Below are 20386 nucleotides of genomic sequence, written 5' to 3' on the forward strand. Positions count from 1 at the left end.
TTGATGGGGATTGGTAAGACTAAAAAAGTCACGGGTTGTTATGGTTATTCGGTAGGGGAGAAGTTGAGCGAGCAGTGCGCCTGCGTCTTCGTATACAGACTCGAACCGTCAAACGGCTGGGGGAATGCTCTGTTTGGACTTTCCATGATTCCAAGTGATGTATCATGGGCCCGACAATGCAAGTTACTACAAACAAAATACAGAGAGAGAGGATAATAAGATCATGAGTTCTAATCCCCCCACGTAAACGTCTCTCTTATTAACTTATTAAAAAAAAAAAAAAAAAAACTAGAGAAGTCAATAATAGTTATTTCGTACAGATAAATTAAGGCGTTTGGATGATTAACTTATTTCAATTCTTTTCAATTTATTATTATATTTTTTTAAATTTTAATATAAAATATAATAAATAATTTAATTTTTTTAAATCTTAAAATAATAATAATATTAAAAAATAATATTTTAATAATATTTTATTATCTCCACTCAATTCAACTCAATTCACTTCAACATCCAAACGCAACCTAAATATACCACAAAGTGTTAGAAATAATAAAAATGTGTTTTCTATTGACATTGAAAGATGGTCTTCTTCTGCGAAGTTTGCTCAATGGTTTTGAGGAGTTTGAGCTATTAATTTTCCCTTGTCATCTTCCCATTATACTTCACTGGTGACTCAAAATGCTTGAAGAAATCACAAACAATCTTCAACTCCATCTCAACAAGTAAAGCAAATCAACCTTGTCTAGTCGCAGTAGCCTCGTGATCTCTCTCCTGCATGAACTTGCTGCGCGGCGCACAGCACATATGATGATATATCATCACAACATAAGAACCTCTACCACCCTTCCTTATCACAAAAAAAAAAAAAAAAAAAAAAAAAAAAAAAAAAAAGAGCAAATTATAACTCGATGGAAGAATTGAAATTATGTCATTATTCCAAGTTTTGGGAGTAGTCTTTTTTTTTTTTTTTTTAATTTTATCTTATCTCACGAACTTAAATACTTTTGCCAACAGTTTGCTTATAAAAATGGTGCACCAGAGCCTGGAGTGTTCCAATGCAATTCACACTAGTGTAATTAATTATTTTTTCTAACTAGTTTAGTGTTCACACTATCATCTCTCTTTTCTTTTGTTTTTTATTTACTTTTTCTTTTTCTTTTTTTTTTCTTTTTGTAAAGAGGGTTTAGGAATATGAAGGCTTAATTTTGGCCATTTTTCATAAAAAAAAGGATCATAGATATCTTTAAATATTGATCTTACCATATAATTATAACCATTTTTTTGAACTCCTCCCCCCCCCCCCCCCTTTCATTTGCGGTCAATAGATTCTTGTAACATTGAAATAAGCCATGTAAAATGTTCATAATATCATCGCTATTGCTTTCCGTGACAGATCTCAAACGAAAAAATACAATATATATGAATCTATTTTAATAGAAGTTAGATGCATTTTTCAATCCTAACTATATATATGGTCGGAACCTTTTCTCTCAAATGGTGATTCTTGGTGCTAAATCCATTACAAGTCTAAGGTATACAATTCACTATAAGTAGAGTTTGATACAAGTTTTACATCCTCATTAAGATAATTTGTGAATAATAGTGAGATGAGATGAGAATTTTGTTAATAGTAATAAGATAATGTGTGAATAATAGTGAAATAGTTTGAATTGAGTATTTTTTAGATTTTAAGAAATGAGAGAGAAAAAGTTGAATAAAAGATATTATAAAGTTAAAACATTGTAAAAATATAGTTTTATAATTTATTTTTGTTTGGGTATTTGAAAAAGTTAGAATTATTTTTTATTTGAAAGTTTGAAAATGTTGTAATGATTAGTTTAAAAATTTTATATTTGAATTATATTTGGGAATAAGATGGGATGATATGATATGAGATTAGATGAGAATTTTTTATCTCATCTAAGCCCCCAAACCTACCTCCTTTTCAAAGACCCATACTTCATACTCCCAACCCCAAAAGTTATTTATCAAAGAAGAAGATGTTCATCATGCTTTCAAGTTATGGCCTCAATGATGGTCGATGGCTATACAAGCAACACAATTAAAAGTACCCACTGAGTCACGCAATTCTCCCATGTAGGGCTATTTGCCGACCCTACCCGAAAAATGCAATTTCCCACCCGACCCGAAATAGGATTGTTCTGTTTAGCCGTTTAACCGTTTGGCCGATTACCTGACCCGACATCAGTTTAGGTTGAAACGAGTATTCCAACCCGATTGTGTGTATGGTTGTTGTTGTTTTTTTTTTTAATTTAAAAATCCTCTCCGGTATAATTAATTCTCAAATACTTCATTTGGGTCAAACCTGGACATTGAATTCTCAAAAGAAAATAAAAAGTAAAAATCCCAAACATGGATAGATGATGGTCTTTCGTCAACCCAAAAAGAGACCTTGGTGGGTTCTCTCAAAAGCAGGTTTTGATTAAAATATCGAAACTAAAGAGGAAGCTGAATTCAGACTTGCAGACATAGTAAAAGTCGCTTCTTTCTCTGGCCATGTTTCTACTTCTTCATCTTCAAGCAACTGGCATGGGCAAGTTGTTTGGAAAGAACTTATGTTAACTCCATCTCAGCCATCCGCTGGATTCTCATAGCTGCCATTGGTGTCAACTTCTTCATGCAAGCCTCCAGCAATGATGCAGTTATCTTTTACAGCCCAGAAGTGTACATGTCTCTCCCCATCGAACTCGATGGGTTAGTCGTTTCTCTTCAGAAGCCATGGAAGGAGAAGCACAATGACTACCACCTTTTTGCTGATTCAGAATTGGCTTTGCCTGTGGGAAATGATCTAAAGAATGGAAGAAAAAGATATTGGGGTGATGAGTGGCGCAGTGCTCAATTCTCCCATGTCACCTCTCCCAAGCATGGTCCTATTTGGCATATGGACAAGGATAATCATATCAAACGAAAGATATTATTGGCAGTAAAAAGATTCTCTTGAGTTATTGCTTGAATTTAAGTCTCCCTTAAGGATCCTTAATACATTAGTTAAAACTAAAGTACAATTTTGATGAATGTAAAATGAGTTCAGCTTTTGGTTATTTCATTTGTATAAGCCATCACATTTGAATAACTATTTTCTCTTTATATAACAATAAAATAATATAAGATGAATTTGACTTTTACTATTCACATCAAATCCCTATATTAGATTATCCATTTAATCATTATATAGTAATGAGTAATTAATAATTAAAAACATATTTAATTTTTTTAATTATTAATTGATTTTATTTTATCATATTTTACCATTTTACCTGTTATATATTAATTAATAATCATATTCTAATTAAATTATGTTAATTAATATCATATTCTAAATAATAATAAAAAGAAGGTCTGGTACCATGCGAGGCCCCCCAACACATGAGCCGTGCATTAATGAATTTTTTTTTATGAGTAAACTAAAGCCGTGCATTAATAGTTACTTAGAAAATATAGACATTTACTTGAAAGTAGTTAATTTACTTGAATTCATGCCCCCCAAATTGTTAATTTACTTGAAGTCGTACCCCCTAAATATCACCTAGTAATATTACTTTCGTTCAACTTGAAAGTAGACATGAAAGCAGAGAGAGATAAATGATAAAATATACATTTGGTGTATCTACAATAAATAGCAAATTTAGAAATGATTTTGGTGTTCACTGTAGCTAAAGTTCAAATATTTAGATTTTAGCTAATCTATTGTGAAGATATTTTGGGGTCTAATAGCTAAATATGTGATGAATTTAGCTTTTAACTAATCCATTGAGGATGCTGAGAGAGTAAATAGAGAAATGAGCCATACAAAATGAGCAATAAACCGTTTTAAGGGAACCTTAACCTTGTCAGCAAGCTATTAAGAGTGCATGCCGTGAAATTGGACTTCTTGTTGCAACTGCACATATCCTGCAAGTCAAGAAACTGATAGCCAGATGCCAATGTCTTTGTACCATTACTAGCATTGAAAAAGTCCATGTTATTCAGTATTGTTTGTCATTTTTCTCTCTTTTACGCTCGTTAAACGTGTGACTTAGTGGGTGGCAACCTCCAACATCAAATTTCAATGGGTGATAGTGACCCAGGGGAAATTTATAAAAATAAAATAAAAAATAAAAAGTTTTATTTTATACGATGAAGTAGAAATTACACCCATCCAATACTCATCTACCTCCCCCAGAGTTACACAATGATATAAATTTACTGTTGATGTCGTATTTCGCACACCCTTGGACCAGGCTCCAAACAACTCAAGTCTTCACAATGGGCCCTATAAGGAAAATGATGAATGTGGATTGAGAGGGCGGCTTGGGAGTAGGGGAGCCTTCGATGCCAAAGTCAGTAAATGTTTTTGGAGTGTAGTAAATAAGTGAGGAAACTTCAAAAACCAGAGAGAATCCTCGTACCTGGGATTAGCTATTTATATTAGAAATTCGGTGAGCAAATCAAGTATGTTGCTATGGGATCTGGAGTCATCGTACTGTTCATTCTGTCAGATTCTTTAAATGTGGCGTGGTCCTATGACGGTTCAATTAATGTAGTGTGCCGCCTTGGCGGCAGGGCCATTAAATGAGGCATGGTTCTCCAACCTTCTTCTCTTGTTCTGCTCTTCCCCTAGTCTGTCCATACTTTCCTTGTCAGTAGATCGACGATCCTCCACATATTGCGCCTACCAAGTGGGTGGGCACTTGATGTTTGGACATTACCCGAGGGATCTCAGACCATCGAGTCCCGACGAGTCACATCTCCTATTGCACTGTCTTTTTTCTCAGTTCGTGTATATGGGGTTCTCTTAGCAGGCTAGGTCTTTCCCCTTTTGTCTTGGGTTGGGCTTGGCTGGGCCTCCTGGGCCTTAGGTAGGGGAGGAAATCTCCCGTATAGTTACCCCGCTAATTCTCACAGGCCGAGTACGGTCAGAATTTTTATTGTGAATTGCCTCACCCTCCTCCCAAGGCCACATATTGTTTTTAGGCTTCCAGTTGTCTGGAGGGGGGCTTCTACGAGTTGGCTACTTCTGACGATGCTCCCTCATGATGGACTCATCTTTTCATCACACCTTCTCAAGCTCATTAATGAAGAGGTGGCAGGTGACTCTTCGCATGGATGTCGCTTTGTGAATTGCATTCCCTAAAACTGAAGCTGTGTGTACCATAGTTGTGACAGTTTGTGGGAGCCTTCCCGTTGCCTTCTTTTATAAAACGTGGAGTGGGTCCCAGCTTGCTTTTCATTCCTTTACAATTGTCTCGCCATTCTTGTCTTTTTTACTCTTTTTCTTTCCAATCAGTTTCTTCGCTTCTTTGCCCTTCGGTAGTGATGGCCCCTGAAAAAGCCCATTCAACCCAGCGTTACTGCCAATGCTGGTCCAGTGTTTTTGGGGAGTGGGTGGCTCCACTGATAAATCCGTACTGGCCTCCTTGGCCTCCACATGTCGAGTGCCAGAAACCGTCGCCTTTGAAATCCCAAGCCCAAGTGAGGGTGCTGTTGACTCCGATGGCCATTCCAACAAAGTAGCCCTATATCCTTCCATGTTTTCGTGTGGTTTTCGACTGCCCTTTCCTTGACCCATCTGCAAACTTTTGGACTACCAGGGATTGGGCCCTTCACAACTGCATCTGAATGCCTAGAGGTTATTGATCTGTTGAAGCATCATCTGGCGACGGGCATTGTTGGAATCCTACCTAGAGGATGCTGACCTTTCTAGTCATGAGTTTCTACTAGCGCACAGGGTGCTTCGCTTAAAAGGTAATGTCTGCAGTTTCAAGGCATCCCATGCCTTGGTTACTTTGGAATAACGGTATCAAAAGGTAAAAGACTGCTCCCTTAAGTTTTTCTTTGTCTCGGGCCATGGTTGGGAGTTCTTGGTGGGTCAAGTGGGCCGCCTAGAGTTCCCCATATAGACAAATTGGGGAACAGTTCTGGAGGATAAGGTCGTGCATCCAATAGCCACTCCTTACTAATCAACGCGCCTCGTGATTGTGCGGGAGTGGGAACAAAAACATCCTGATGGCATCTGCTCTAAGGTTCTCCTTTCTAAGGAAAGTCTGAAGAGTTCCTTACCTCTCTTGGGGCGCCTTTATTCTGGTAATAGGTCACTGACTGCGTCGCCACAGGCTGCCCTACTCTGAAAGTGCACCTCGAGCCTTCCTTTCTCAGATAAAAGGAAGAAATCTCACAAGGTCCGCCGAGGGCAGACCCCTTTCCAGAGTTCAGGTCCTTTTGGAGCGGGAAGCGGCATCTTTGGAGGTTGGTCATTTGATTACCGATGTGGCCTTCGCTATGGTCACAATAGTCTAACAGGTGGCCAGTCCTCCCGCGGTACCTTCTCTGGTGATGATTCAAGATGCACCCGAGGTTGAGGTTGACATGGGCAACCTCCTCGAGAATATTTTTGCATACTCTCCTCTCTGAGAGGGGTAGTATTCTACTTCTTGGGTCTTTCCCCCTTTCTCGTCTCACTCGGCTGCCAAGGATCCCTCCCGTGAGGAGGCCAATGAGGGAAGGGAAGCTTCTTCAGGTCCCCATGCGGGTGCAGAAGGTTGCATGGAAGGTTGCATGGGAGAGTTGCATGGCAACTCTCTTCCGGATGCTACTATCGGCCCTCCCATGGGGCGTTTAAGTGATGACCTAGCTACTTCCTCCGAGGTCCGTGAGGAGTTTTCCAAGTTTTTTGATCTTGAGGAGATCTTCCCTTCCTTGTCTCAACTGAAAATGGAAGGGAGCCGAGATGATGTTGTGGGGCAGGTTGTCAAATGCCTATCATCCTTCTTTCGTGAGGTTTGACTGCTCATTTCCTCTCCTTCTCTTGTCTCTGTTCTCCTTCTCTTCTTAACATTACTTTTGTGTCATCAGGGCACTTCTCAGCTTGCGGATTTTATTGTGGACGATCAGGAGGCGGCTGCTCTAGGGTGTTTGGATCGTGCTCGAAGCCACAAGGAAGAGAATGAACGGCTGAAGTCCGACACCAGGAGCTAAGGTAGGACTTGTCAAATGAGCGCAAGACATTGACAAGGTTGGAGCGTCGTCTTCGGAAGTGCAAGAAAAAGTGGGAGGAGAAGAAAACCTGACTGGAACAAATCAATCACAATCTCCTGGCCACCTTTCCAGAGAACAGTCAGAGAAAAAGTAGTTGTAGGGGAAGTTGACCAGGTTGAGCAGTTGTGCACGAGCCTCTGGGATGCCAACCTTTTCTTACATAAGCAGCTAAGATAGTTCCCGACTCTCTGCGATAAGGTGTGAGGGCAAGAGGTCAATAAAGGTCATAAGTCGATGCGGTCATTTCTGCTCTAAAGCCCAGAGCTGTGTTTAAGATCTTTTGCCTAGTATATTCAGCGACTTGCGTTTGATGATATCCCAACCAACAAGGTGTCCTTTGAATGCAACCTCGTTCTAGGGAAAAGCAAGATGCTGACCAGTTTCATGCCATTGCGGACGTCTGGGGATCCGGTCGGCCCTGTCTCCAAGGTCGTTGAGTTGGGCAATCCTACTTCTACCGCTGTTAGGGCCATGACTCCTGGCGCCGAAATATAAGATCTTTATATGCTTGTTGTACCTTCCTTTTTTTTTTTTTTTTTTTTTTTACTTTTTGAACATGTGTCTGCACTTTATCGTCTAGCAGCTTGTACACAGAGATATACTAGTTAATACAGATATTTTACTCATGATGCTTTTGCCTTTGCTTCCATTCCCTTTCTTCCTTGTCCGCGACGCTCTCGCCTACCCTGCTAGCCGTTCAAGCTGATATTATTTCTCCTCCACGGGTAGTCGCCCCTGAAACACTCGTTATTGTCGCGGTTATTGCTCTGGTGGCCGTGTTTATCATGCCTTCATTTTCTTTCCATCCTACGCCGTTGGCGTCCTTCACCTTGCAAGGGAAGATTCTGCTGGTAGAGGTTTTGCTTCTCATGAGGTCAGGGGCTGGCCTGCATTCTTCCGCAAGTGGGACAAAGCAACATTTTAGGCCTACCTTCCCCTTAAGTCTCACCGTGGGAGGGAAGTTGTTGACGAGGTTCCCCCTTAGTGGAGTTGGCTCTATTGACTAGGATCAACTGATTTTTATGTTGCAGGTGGTAGTTACGTTAGTGAAATAGTATTTAGACAAGTTTTAAGGGAACAAACTGAAGTATTCAACTGTTGCGGCTGGTACGGGTCATTAGGCCGACTTCTAGTTGGTTTGCCTTGATAGGAGCAAGTCCTTCATAGCTTGGTCACCCCGCTAGCCACATCCTTTTTTCTTTTCTCTTCATTTTTTTTCTTTTTTTTTTTTACGTATGTGGCAACACTGTGCCAGTTACGTTTCATCATTAAATGGCATCCCTTCGGTTTTTGAGTTATGGCTCCTTTCTTTATTTGCATTAACTGTGCCCATCATATCAACAGATATGTGCTACGGCGGTTGCGGTAACCAAAGGATTATGATCATCTGGAGAGAAGATACGTGGCACTCGTTGGTGATTGGAGAATTTATGACGATGAGTAGGTCAAACGCCTGCCTTGCCTATATAAGGACCCCTTTCCCAATTAAATTTTTCATCATAATCACTTCTGCCTTTCTGTTTTTTCGAAGTTCCTTCATATCATTTTCATGTTCATCCTTGCCATGATGTACTTTCTCACCCTAGTGGGCGACAAATCCTCCGATGGCAGTTAGGCCGCCGTCGGTGGTGGTGGCGTTTGTATCAGAAAGTGGAGCCACCCACTTTGGTGATGGAGCTTCAGACCCTTTGTTTTCGTTCCCGCGCTTTTGCTTATTATGCTTCCTCGTTCTTGCCTTTTTTGCTTAAGGCCCCACTTCAAAATTTTCTCTACAACCGAACTCGCCACCTGGTTGTTCGCAGTGGAGAAGTGCTTTTGTTGCACTGGTGAAAGGCCTCGTCGCCGTGGCGGCCGCCTCCCTCTTCAATTTTGCTTATCTTGATATGAGAATCTCTTCGATTCAGTCGAAATCCTTCGTTGAGGTTGGCCTCTGGGGAACTCTGGTTCTTGGCGCCGTCTTTGCCATGGCTTTCCCCATAGGTGACTGCGGTTTACTATCTGGTTTCTTTGCACTCGAGAGTGCCTTTTCACCAGAACATTCCTCCTCCTCTGGTCCTATGAGACCGTACGGCGTGTCGTATCTTTGGTGGTCAGCTAGCCTTTTCTCGTGTTATCGACACGTCGTAATGGTGGAGATCTTCGACCTGGGTTGCCCCGTAGGGTCAACTCCGCCAGCTCTACGGTTATGTGCTCGTCGTTCATGGCTGTTGAGACTATCTGAATAGGGTTTGTAGTCTCGAATCCTTCCCTTGACTTTTCTCTCATATGTGTGTGCGTGGAGTATATGGCACTGCAGGCGGTTCCTTGGAATGCATGAGGTTCCCAGTGCGAATTATTCTTTGTAGTTCAGTGGTTTCAAGCGGCTTTGAGATGTAACTTTTCCCTTATAATTTGACTTCATGATGTAACCTGCCTTTCGCATTGTAGTAAAGTTAATAAAATGATTTTGTGTATTAGACCATGTACTTCCCGCATATTATTTTTAGTTAAACCTACACTGTAGTTTTCTGCACCTTGCTTATTGTACCGCTTCCATATTTTATTTTTTGTGTTGTCTCCGTGCTTTCCTTGTTGTATTTCTTCCTGTACTCCTGTTGCTTTTCTCATTTTTTTTTTGTAATTCTACATTGAGTAATAAAGTAAATATGTGTACCCGATTGTACCTTCTCTGTATATTCTTTGTTTGCAGAGGCTTTGTGCGGCTTCTCTTTGCTTCTTTTTCCGTGAAGCTTCTTTTCTTTTGGTAGTCGTAAGACTCAAACCTGCTCTCCATTGGGATGGGGTCGAGGTACCTCAAGCTAGCCTGCCCTTTTTTCTTCCCAAAGGAGGTACCTTCTTTGGGCTGCCAATAGAGCAGTTTGCTCCTTCGTCGTTATGGGAATCGGGCTAATTTATCTGGGAGGGTTGTATGCCAGTCCCGCTCTCATCCGCGGGAGGGATAAGGCCACCGTTAGGCCGACCTTTCCCATTTTGGCCCTTCAGGGAGGTAGGTTGTTCGAGAAATTTGTAACTGGATCCACTCCTGCTCATTGACATCACAGGGAAGAGTAATTCTTTGAGCCAGGCTGATGCTAGACTCACTCTTCACTTACAGTCACAGTGGAGGTCTGGGTAAGTATTCGGGAGGGCCGTATGCCGATCCCGCTATCCTCTACAGGAGGTATAAGGCCACCCTCAGGCCGACCTTTCCCTATAGTGTCCCGCAGGGAGGTAAGTTTTCAGGCAATCTGTTTTTGTACCCGCTCTCGCCTGTTGACACATACGAGAAAGGTAAAAATCTCTGACGTCCAATAACTGAGAACTACCCGCACTCCATTGCGAGAGGGATAAGACAATCTTAAGGCCTACATTTCCCTATGGCACCTAGTGGGGAGGTAAGTTTGGGTGGCAGTAGGCCGACCGCTCTTCGTCGTGATAGGAGTCGGGGTAATTTATTCGAGAAGGCTATATGCCAGTCCCACTCTCCCCACTAGAGGGATAAGACTACGCTTAGGCCAACCTTTCCCTGTAGTGTCCTGCTGGAAGGTAAGTTGTCCAAGCAGTTTGTTACTGATCCGCTCCCGCTAGTTGATATCATAGGGAAGGTAAGTGTTAAGTCAACCGGGTGCTGATCCCACATTCCTTTGCAACGGAGGTCGAGGTAACGTATTCGGGAGGGCCGTATGCCAGTCCCGCTCTCCTCCGCTGGAGGGATAAGGCCACCCTTAGGCCGAACTTTCCCTATGGTGTCTCGCGTGGAAGTAAGTTTTCGGGCAGTTTGTTACTAAACTCGCTCCCGCCTGTTGACATTCGCAAAAAAGGTACATTTTGTTTTCGAGCTGCCATCAACTGACCTGCTTTCCCTCGCGGGAGGGACAAGGCAACACTCAAGCTTACATTTCCCTGTGGTGACTCGCGGGAGATAAGTTGTTGATGACTTTGTCCCTGTGTATCTTGTTAACTGTATTTTGTTTTTATTTGTTGGTGCCGTACTTATAAGGCGAGATTATAGAGCCGATGTTCTGAATTGCCCTAAAAAGTTATATTATTAAGTGAAAAGGAAATATGATGTTCTGAATTTCCCTAAAAAGTTGTATTATTAAGTGAAAAGGAAATATACAAGTTCAGTGCAGAGTCATTACAAAATTTAGAGGGCCTGGGCTCTCGCTCTGGGGAAGTAGTCGTTTGCTTCCTTTCTCCACAGCCTCGCCCTATTCCTTCCCCCCTTGAAACTAGGCCAAGCAAATCATGGATAAGAGCTTGTCGTTGTTTTTCTAGCAATGTCCGACCTATTTCGTCCCCTTGGTGAAGTCCTGGGCAGGTTCTTCATCTTTTTGCTTCAACTCCTGCACATAGCACTAAATTACCGACACTTGTTCCCCTCAAACCTCTCCCACCTCTTGGGTAGTTGGGAATTTCATTTTGAGTTAGTAAGTCGATGTGACGACCTTTAAGCAGTTGAGGGTGGGTCTTCCTATGATGGCGTTGTAGGCCGATGGAGCTTTCACCACTAAGAAGTCGACCATGATGGGAACCGCGCATGGGGTACTTCCCACTAGGACAAACAAGGTGATGGTTCTCATTGGCCGAACGATGCCCCCAAAGAAGCCTTTCAAGGGTATGGGGGCAGCCACCAGCCGGGAAGTTTCGATTCCCATCTTGACTAAAGCTTCCCAAAAAAGTATGTCCGCAAAGCTTTCGTTGTCGATGAGAATTCTAACTTTTAACTTATTGTTTGGGATATTAGCCTCGGCATAGTTTGAACTTTTCTTATGTTATCACAAATGATATTAAACTCAAATTGATCATTTTATAGTGTGCAATGTAAGTGCATCAAAACATAATCTCGCAAGGGCGTTACTCATATTAGAGGGGAAATGTGACACCATATTTATCTAGAAAGGTAATGAATGAAATTTCACATTGTCAAATAGAGAGTTCTTGAGATTAATAATGATTTCAATTGAATTTCACTTATGCTAAAGGCATGTGGATTATTATTCTCTCGAGTTTCACATATCCTGAAAGTCAAGAAATTGATGCCAATGCCTTTGAATCATAACTAGCATTGAAAAAGTCCATGTTATTCGGTATTGATTGTGTCATTTTTCTCTCTTTTACATTTGTTCAACGTGTGACTTCGTAGGTGGCAACCTCCAACATCAAAATTCAATGAGTGACAATGACCCTGTGGAAATTTATAAAAAAAATAAATAAACGGGTTTTATTTTATATGATGAAGTAGAAATTACACCCATCCAATTCACATCTACCTCTCCCAAAGTTACACAACAGATGCCAGGAGAGAGAAGGCTGGAAACATGCTCAAGCATAAGAGCCCCACTGTGAAGAGATACCACATATGGATGGAGATCAAATGTAGCAGAAAATTTGGAATCTCCCAATATTGTTGAGTTCCAAACACATTACGGCCAATATTTCTGCAAAATTTGAAGCTAATTACTGAGAAGATGGAATCCACTCATCTTCTTGGATAAAATTCTGGATAGAATATGTGAGTATACGCCCTGTCGGGATTTGGCTACTCCAAGTTCCCCTCTGGGACGAATTAGAGCCTGGTCCAGAATTCCAAAATTCCCCATAATAGAGTGTTTTCAATGCAAAATCGCCATCCCATGGTATCCAGTCTTCTGGTGTAATAAGAACTTCTAAGTTGCAGTGTATTATTACTAGCCTTAAGTACAGCTTCCATGGCCTCCCTAAATAATTAATGTGTACTATGGGATTGTTATGATACAATACCATGTATTCCACGTTGCCATTTATCAAGCAATTCCGAAAAACAAAACCTGTGGATTGTGCAGGGTCATTTCTACTATGTGCAGTGATAGTATTTTTCTCACCCTTTGCTGGATCTACTCGCCGAGACAGACTAAGATCTGGCAGTCTTCAAAAACTGATGCTGAGTTTCCAAAAATGAAATCCACATTTCCTTGGATGTGGCATGATTTGTAGAATTGGTGGAGGGAGCAACATAGAGTGTATCTTGATTGCCTAAGAATTCGTAGTTCTCAATGAGCCACTATCGAATTAATGCTATTAACTATGGTGCAGCGTGCAGGCATTTCAGAAGCCTAGGCTAATGTGCAAACTTGTAATGTTTATGCAAAGTGGTTGGAAAACTTGATCCATTCATAATTATAATCCGCTACAAAAGTTTAAGCAATTGAAACCTCAAAGTTGTTAACCATCTCATTAGTGGAAATTCTACCTGCCTCTTCCCCGTTCTGTATCTTTACTTCAGCTCATTTCCCTCATAGTTTGATGGTTAACACTACAGTCGCTTCTTTTATAAGCATTTTATCAAACCTCAAGAGACATGAAATTGGTTTGTCTCACACTGTGTCAAGAGTATAAGGGTTGTCCAATAGACAAAACGTTAGTCACAGTCTCACAAAAGAGCATTCATGCTACATAACAAATTGTTTCTTTCCATGTCACTCTACAACTACAACTATTATTTCTAAAAAATCTATGAGTCTCAAGTACTGCCCAAAGTTTGATTGGTTCTATTTTGTTAAGAGTAAGATTAGATACAATTTTAAGATATGTAAGTTCCACACACTCTCTTTAAGAAAAACTTTTTCATATGAGTTCTAAATTTACCCATATTTTTTTAAAAGAGTATACAAAACTTGCAAACACTAGAGACTGCAAATATCATTTGTATATAACTACAACCATCTACCTCAGACTAACAACCACAAAGTATCAACAATCACCGTAGCACAGCTGCACAACACAATACAAGTTGTTGGCCCTAAAAAATAGCTCATTGTTTAGATTGCTACCAAAGCCATCAACCACCATAACCACTCTCTTGGAGTTTGTGTCTAGAAAATACTAAACAAGATCCTTCTAATCTATTTTTTAGGATTTTTTTTTTTTTTTATGTGGCTTTGTCAAATTTGGCTCGAGGCATTTGCTAAGATTCTTCCCCTCTATCGGTTTACTGTTTTTATGATATTGCCATTGTGATAATACTGATAACAATGACAATAATAATAATTAGTAGAAGGTGAGGCATACCAAACATTTAAAAAAGGTGTCATATTCATTGGTTTTCTGACTACAATGAGGTTGTTTGATAATGTAGCATTGTTTGGTAGCATGAACCCAAAAAACAGTTAAGGTAATAATTTCCTAAGCCATAAATGTAACACCTCATATAACTAGATGAGTAGTGAATAAAATCGTACAATATTTAGGAAGAACTTGTTGACATTTATAACGACTTCAATAACACTAGAATTCTAACTTTTAACTTGTTGTTCCGAATATAAGCCTCGGCGTAGTTTGAACTTTTGTTATGTTATCACAAATGATATTAAACTCAAGCTGATCATTTTATAGTGTGGAATGTAAGTGCGTCAAAACATAGCCTCGCAAGGGCGTTACACATATTAAAGGAGAAATGTAACACCATATTTCTCTAGAAAGGTAGTGAATGAAATTTCACATTGTCAAAGAGAGAGTTCTTGACATTAATAATGATTTCAATTGAATTTCACTTATGCTAAGGGCCTGTGGATTATTATTCTCTCGAGTTTCACGTATCCTGCAAGTCAAGAAATTGATGGCCAGATGCCAATGCCCTTGTATCATTACTAGCATTGAAAAAGTCCATGTTATTCGGTATTGTTTGTGTCATTTTTCTCTCTTTTACGCTTGTTCAACGTGCGACTTAGTAGGTGGCAACCTCCAACATCAAAATTCAATGAGTAACAGTGACCCTTTGGAAATTTAAAAAAGAAATAAATAAATAAGTTTTATTTTATACGACGAAGTAGAAATTACACTTATCCAAGTCTCATCTACCTCCCCTAGAGTTACACAACAGATGCCAGGAGAGAGAAGACTGGAAACATGCTCAAGCATAAGAGCCCCACTGTGAAGAGATACCGCATATGATTGGAGATCAAATGTAGCCGAAAATTTGGAAGCTCCCAATATTGTTGAGCTCCAGACACATTTCGACCAATATTTCTGCAAAATTTGAAGCTAATTACTGAGAAGATGGAATCCACTCATCTCCTTGGATAAAATTCTCGACAGAATATGTGAGTACGTGCTCTATCGGGATCTGGCTACTCCAGGTTACTCTTTGGGACAAATTAGAGCCTGGTCCAGAATTCCCAAATTCCCCATAATAGAGTGTTTTCAATGCAAAATCGCCATCCCATGGCATCCAGCCTTCTGGTGTAATAAGAGTTTCTAAGTTACAGTTTATAAAAACTGTCCTTGAGTACTCCTTCCATGGCCTCCCTAAATAATTACGGTGTACTTTGGGATTGTTATGATATAGTACCATGTATTCCTCGGTGCCATTTATCAAGCAATTCTGAAAAACAAAACCTGTGGATTGTGCAGGGTCATTTCTGCTATGTGCAGTGATAGAATTTTGCTCGCCCTTTGCTGGATCTACTTGTCGGGGGAGACTAAGATCTGACAGTCTTGAAAAATTGATGCTGAGTTTCCAAAAATGAAATCCACATTTCCCCGGATGCGGCATGATTTGTAGAATTGGCGAAGGGCACGAGGATAGAGTGTATCTTGATTGCCTAAGAATTCGCAGTTCTCAATGATGGATAGATCACTGTCTGATCTGAAGGCCACTGCTTGGTGTGCATCAGGACCGGCCGTGTTCTGGATTGTGAGGCCGTTGGCCATGAATCCATCACCAAGAACACCTGTTCCAGAATGATTCAAACATGAGGAACAAGAATGGAATTTTTTTTCAAAGCAACTCAAGAACAAGAAGGGATTAACCCAAGTCAATGGTTAAAATAATGACTCAAGAACTTAATTGTCTTGGGCATTAATCATAAACTTTATTTGGTACGGAATGCATACAATGTAAGGTGACAAACTAATGGAAAAACCTAAGGATAAATGCTACTTGCAAGCGCATGGTGTAAACGGCTTACAATCAGCATAGCCACGTCAGTGTATTTTCATTTTTCCATCTCTCTCTTAATTTCTTTCTCTCTCTTTCGAAATTTTAAGTTGTCATCCCTCCCTCTCCTCACCTCCGACCAACTGATCCCTCTCATTTCTCCTCCAACCGACCTCTCCCTCTCTCTCTCCATTTCGTTTCTCTCTCTCTCTCTCTCTCTCCGTATAAGTAGACAACCACCATTCTAAACAAAGTTCAATTACTATTTTTCTTTCTTCATTTTCAGTGTTTCTTTGTTTGCATTTGTGCACAAAGTAACTAAAAGATTGGATTTTGTTTTGCTTTCTAACATTTTGGTATTTAGTATCGGATTTAAGGGAGTGAAGGTGAACTCAAGGTTGAAAGAGCTCTCAATCTGGGCCTATGAAGTTTCTCTAACTTTTATTAATTCTGGGTTTAGGCTTTTGGACTAATTCTATGAGTGCAAGTGTCTAAGATGGGGGAACACTGAAAAGCACCCACAGAGAGAGAGAGAGAGAGAGAGAGAGAGAGAGAGAGACATGGGAACCGTGGGAGAGGCAAAGCCAAAGGCAAGCTCCATTCTAAAGCTACCACTCCTTTCAGTCCCACCCATGATGCAATCAACAGATCCTTCTGTGATGCAAACCCCACTACTCCACTCCTCAGCCTCAGTCCCATTTCGTTGGGAAGAAGAACCAGGCAAGCCCAGGCCCTGCACCACTCTCACCAACCTCACCACCAAGTGCTTGGAACTTCCTCCGAGGTTGCTCTTCGATACAAAATTGCCTTCCCCCACCACTATCTTGGAGGGTCCTTTTGTGGGCAGGTCTCCATTCTTCCTTTAGAATCACTTCTGGGGAGTGCTATGGAACAATCTTCGAATGCTACAAAGTCTAGCCACCATGGGAATAAAAAAGAGAGAGGTCTTATTTTTCTTTTTTTACTTTTTTTTCTTTTTTTACTTTTTTTTCTTTTTTTACTTTTTTTTCTTTTTTGCTTTTTGTTTTATTTTTTGTATTCCACGTAAGACTGAATAAACAGCCGCTTAGAGCACTCCTAATGGCTTTTGTATTATACAAAAAATGTAAATAATTTAAAGAATTGTTCTAAAAAGAAGCTCCATCTGATTATGTAAAATGAATTGTAAAATATATTTAGCTACAGTACCACGCTACATGTAGCGGATACTGTTCATCCTGTAAAAATTTTTTTATTGTTGATATTTCATTTACTCCCTCATTTTTATTTACTTTGATTTTTATCATATAAGCAAATTCTTTTTATTGTTCATCATTTAAAATACATATATTTCATTTTCTTCTAAAAAATATCTTGGAATTATTTTTAAACCAATTTTTTCATATTTGATTATATTTTAATTTTTATTTGGCTTATATATTTTTGTTTTACGTGTATAGAACTCAATTATTTTACATTGTATATAAAAATAAATTACAAATATAAAAAAATATATGGATATTGTAAATTTATTAGTAGAAATGAAATATTTAAAAAGAATAAAAAAAGAATATTTAAATAATATAGAGAAAAAATAGATAAGTTGATAGATGACATATTGTAAAAATTAATATGTAAAATAAAAAAATAAATAAATTTTGATAATATATTTTAAAAGATAAAATAAAAAATTTATTGTGAGTGCTCTTCCTTGCTGCTTGCACGCCCCGAACTGAAAACCTAAGTGCAAAAGGCTGTAAAATCTACTAGAATAATTTAACATGAGCACCTCGCCAACAGTATTTATTGACTCAATCCACAACCTAGAAAATAAAAACATATATCCAAAAAGAAAAGACAAAACAATAACAAGGAAGACTTACCAACTGTAGCTGTGTGGTATGTCGAAAGCCCAGGCATGCCGACGTTCAACGACCCCGTAATGACCGTTTTGCCCATCCCGTCTCCTAAAAACACCACGTTCTTCTTCTCTAACGGGATTCTGACGGTTTCCTCGTACGCCCCCTCCCTTATATGTATCACGAACTTCCGTTCCCCGGCGTTATCAGGTGCGGCGTTCACTGCCTCCTGCACCGTCTTGTAGCACCCGCCACTCCCGTCCTTACACACGGTCGCGTCCGCCGTTAGCTTCGACGGGAAGCCGCCCCGGAAATCCGACCCAGAGCCGCCACTTCCCTCCCAGAACTGGTCCCGCTCGGTCTTGGGCGGGGCCCACGACCCGGTCTCGTTCCCGAAAATACCGTACGAGAACACCATGCTCAGCGCGTTACTCGTGAGCCCAACCAACGAGTCCAGAAACGACATCGTCGAGTTCACCATCTGGGTGTCGTTCGCTAACTTGAGCGCGGACCAGCAACCTTGTTGGTATTGCAAGGAGGCGCTCATCCAGATCCTCGCATCCTTGATCCTTCCGTGTGGCAGTGCGTCTTCGGTAGTCCGAGAGACCCGGTACTCGGAGTTTCTGAGGGCCTCCACGCAGCTTGTGGCGGCCGTGGTGAGGTTCGCATTCCCAGCGGAGGAGTTCAGGATGGACTTGACCATGGATTGGGCGGTGTGGAGGTTCTGGGAGGAGACCCAGATGGCGGACTGGATGAGCTGGAGAGGGGTGGGGTTGGGGGGCACGTGGTTGGATTGGGTCAAAGAGGTCTCGCATTGGCTAGGGAAGCGAGTGGCCTTGCAGGCCTGGCGGATCGCGGGAGAGATGGAGGAGGGAGCATCAGGACTGGGTTTGACGGCACCGGGAGAGAGGGAAAGAAAAAGGACAAGGGAGACAAAGATGATGCAGGCCATGGAAATTACAAGAAGTGTGGATGGCTTAGAAAACAGGAAGGTGTTGGAGCTGCTTTTATGGACAAGTTTTGTGGATTTTCTTTGACGAGTAGTGGCCATATCGAATCGATCCACTAAAATAGCGTGAGAGATCAATTTGGATGGTAGTGCGAGTAGGTGGACGCGGTAAGCATGAACGAGGAGGGAGGTGCGGTGACTCGGAAAAGGAAAATGGAAGGCGGGGCTGGGTTCACCGGAGATTGATGGGGATTGGTAAGACTCAAAAAGTCACGGTTGTTATGGTTATTCGGTAGGGTAGAAGTTGAGCGAGCTGTGCGCCCGGTCTTGGCATACAGATTCAAGAATAATATTACTCCACTTAATTTCTATAATTCTTCCATCATTTTATAATATAGTATTAAATAATTAAAAATTAATCACTTAATTTTTATCATCCTTCCATCAAATTATAATATAATATTAAATAATTAAAAATTAATCACTTAATATCATATTAAAAAATAATAAAAATTAAAATAATAAATAGATTTATTCCAGGCTCAAACCATCAAACGGGTGGGGGAATGCTCTGTTTGGACTTTTTGGAGAAGACGGGTCGCGGGAGAAACCTTCGGTTTTGTTCCGCATCACACTCGCCACCTAATAAATAAAATTTAGCAGCATGAATGAACTCTCTTCGAACCTTTTGTACCAAGATTTGCTATGATAATAAGAATTCATGGTATCAGACTATCAGTTCAAAAACAAAATCAAAATACAATGTTGGAATCATTTCTTCTCGAATATACAGCTTGCGACTTTCGTACTTTTCATGATTTGATGTATCATGCGCCCAACAATGTCATTTTTTAATGAAGCACCAATTTAAGTTGCTATAAACAAAATACAGAAGGATAATAAGATCATGAGTTCTAATCCTGTGCATAAACGTCCTCTCTTATTAATTTACTAAAAAAAGTAAAAAAAAATTTCATCAGTCACTATTTACCACTTCATACTTTATGAAAAACATAATCATACTTTATGAAAAACATTCCTATACTATGAAAAAATTATAGATGTAGTGTTAGAAAGCACAGCGAAAAAAATACCTCAAGTTCAGCTTATAAAATTACTCCACAAGTTTTTTCAGATTGACAAATCACAAGCGTAAGATAGAGTCGGATTTGTGGAGTATCGCCGGATTCCAGCTGGAAGTCGTATCAAGGTGAGGAATGGAGCTAGTGTGGAGGTACTGGGACTTGGTACCTACAAGCTGGACTTGCGGGGTGGCCGCACTCTTTTCCTTCACAATGTGCTATACGCTCCCGAGATCCGACGAAACTTACTTTCTGTAATCACTCTATTAAGACTTGGTTTTCGTATTGTATTTAAAAACAATTATGTTTCCTTTTATTTGAGCCATGTGTTTTATGGTAATACTTTTCTACAAGACGGTTTTATGATATTGAATTTAGATTATTCAAATATAAATGAGTCTATTGTTTTTCTTTCTACATCTGATAATTTAGATTCATATAAATAGTATGTTAGGCTTGACCATATAAGGCAAGATAGAATGACTAAGTTAGCTAGAGAATGCCTTATAGGCAATCTCGCTAAGGTCATCTTGCCCACATGTGAACATTGTCTAATGAGAAAAGTTAAGAGAAAACCGTTTGG

General features: G+C 40.2%; 2 pseudogenes; both read right to left on the minus strand.

The window, feature by feature from the left end:
• Positions 1-12220: 12220 nt before the first annotated feature.
• LOC121249277 lies at positions 12221-13229 on the minus strand (annotated as a pseudogene).
• A 1564-nt stretch (positions 13230-14793) lies between these two features.
• LOC121249004 lies at positions 14794-18848 on the minus strand (annotated as a pseudogene).
• Positions 18849-20386: the final 1538 nt, after the last annotated feature.

Source organism: Juglans microcarpa x Juglans regia, chromosome 2D (genome assembly GCF_004785595.1).
Source record: "Juglans microcarpa x Juglans regia isolate MS1-56 chromosome 2D, Jm3101_v1.0, whole genome shotgun sequence".
In the NCBI taxonomy this organism is placed as follows: Eukaryota; Viridiplantae; Streptophyta; class Magnoliopsida; order Fagales; family Juglandaceae; genus Juglans; species Juglans microcarpa x Juglans regia.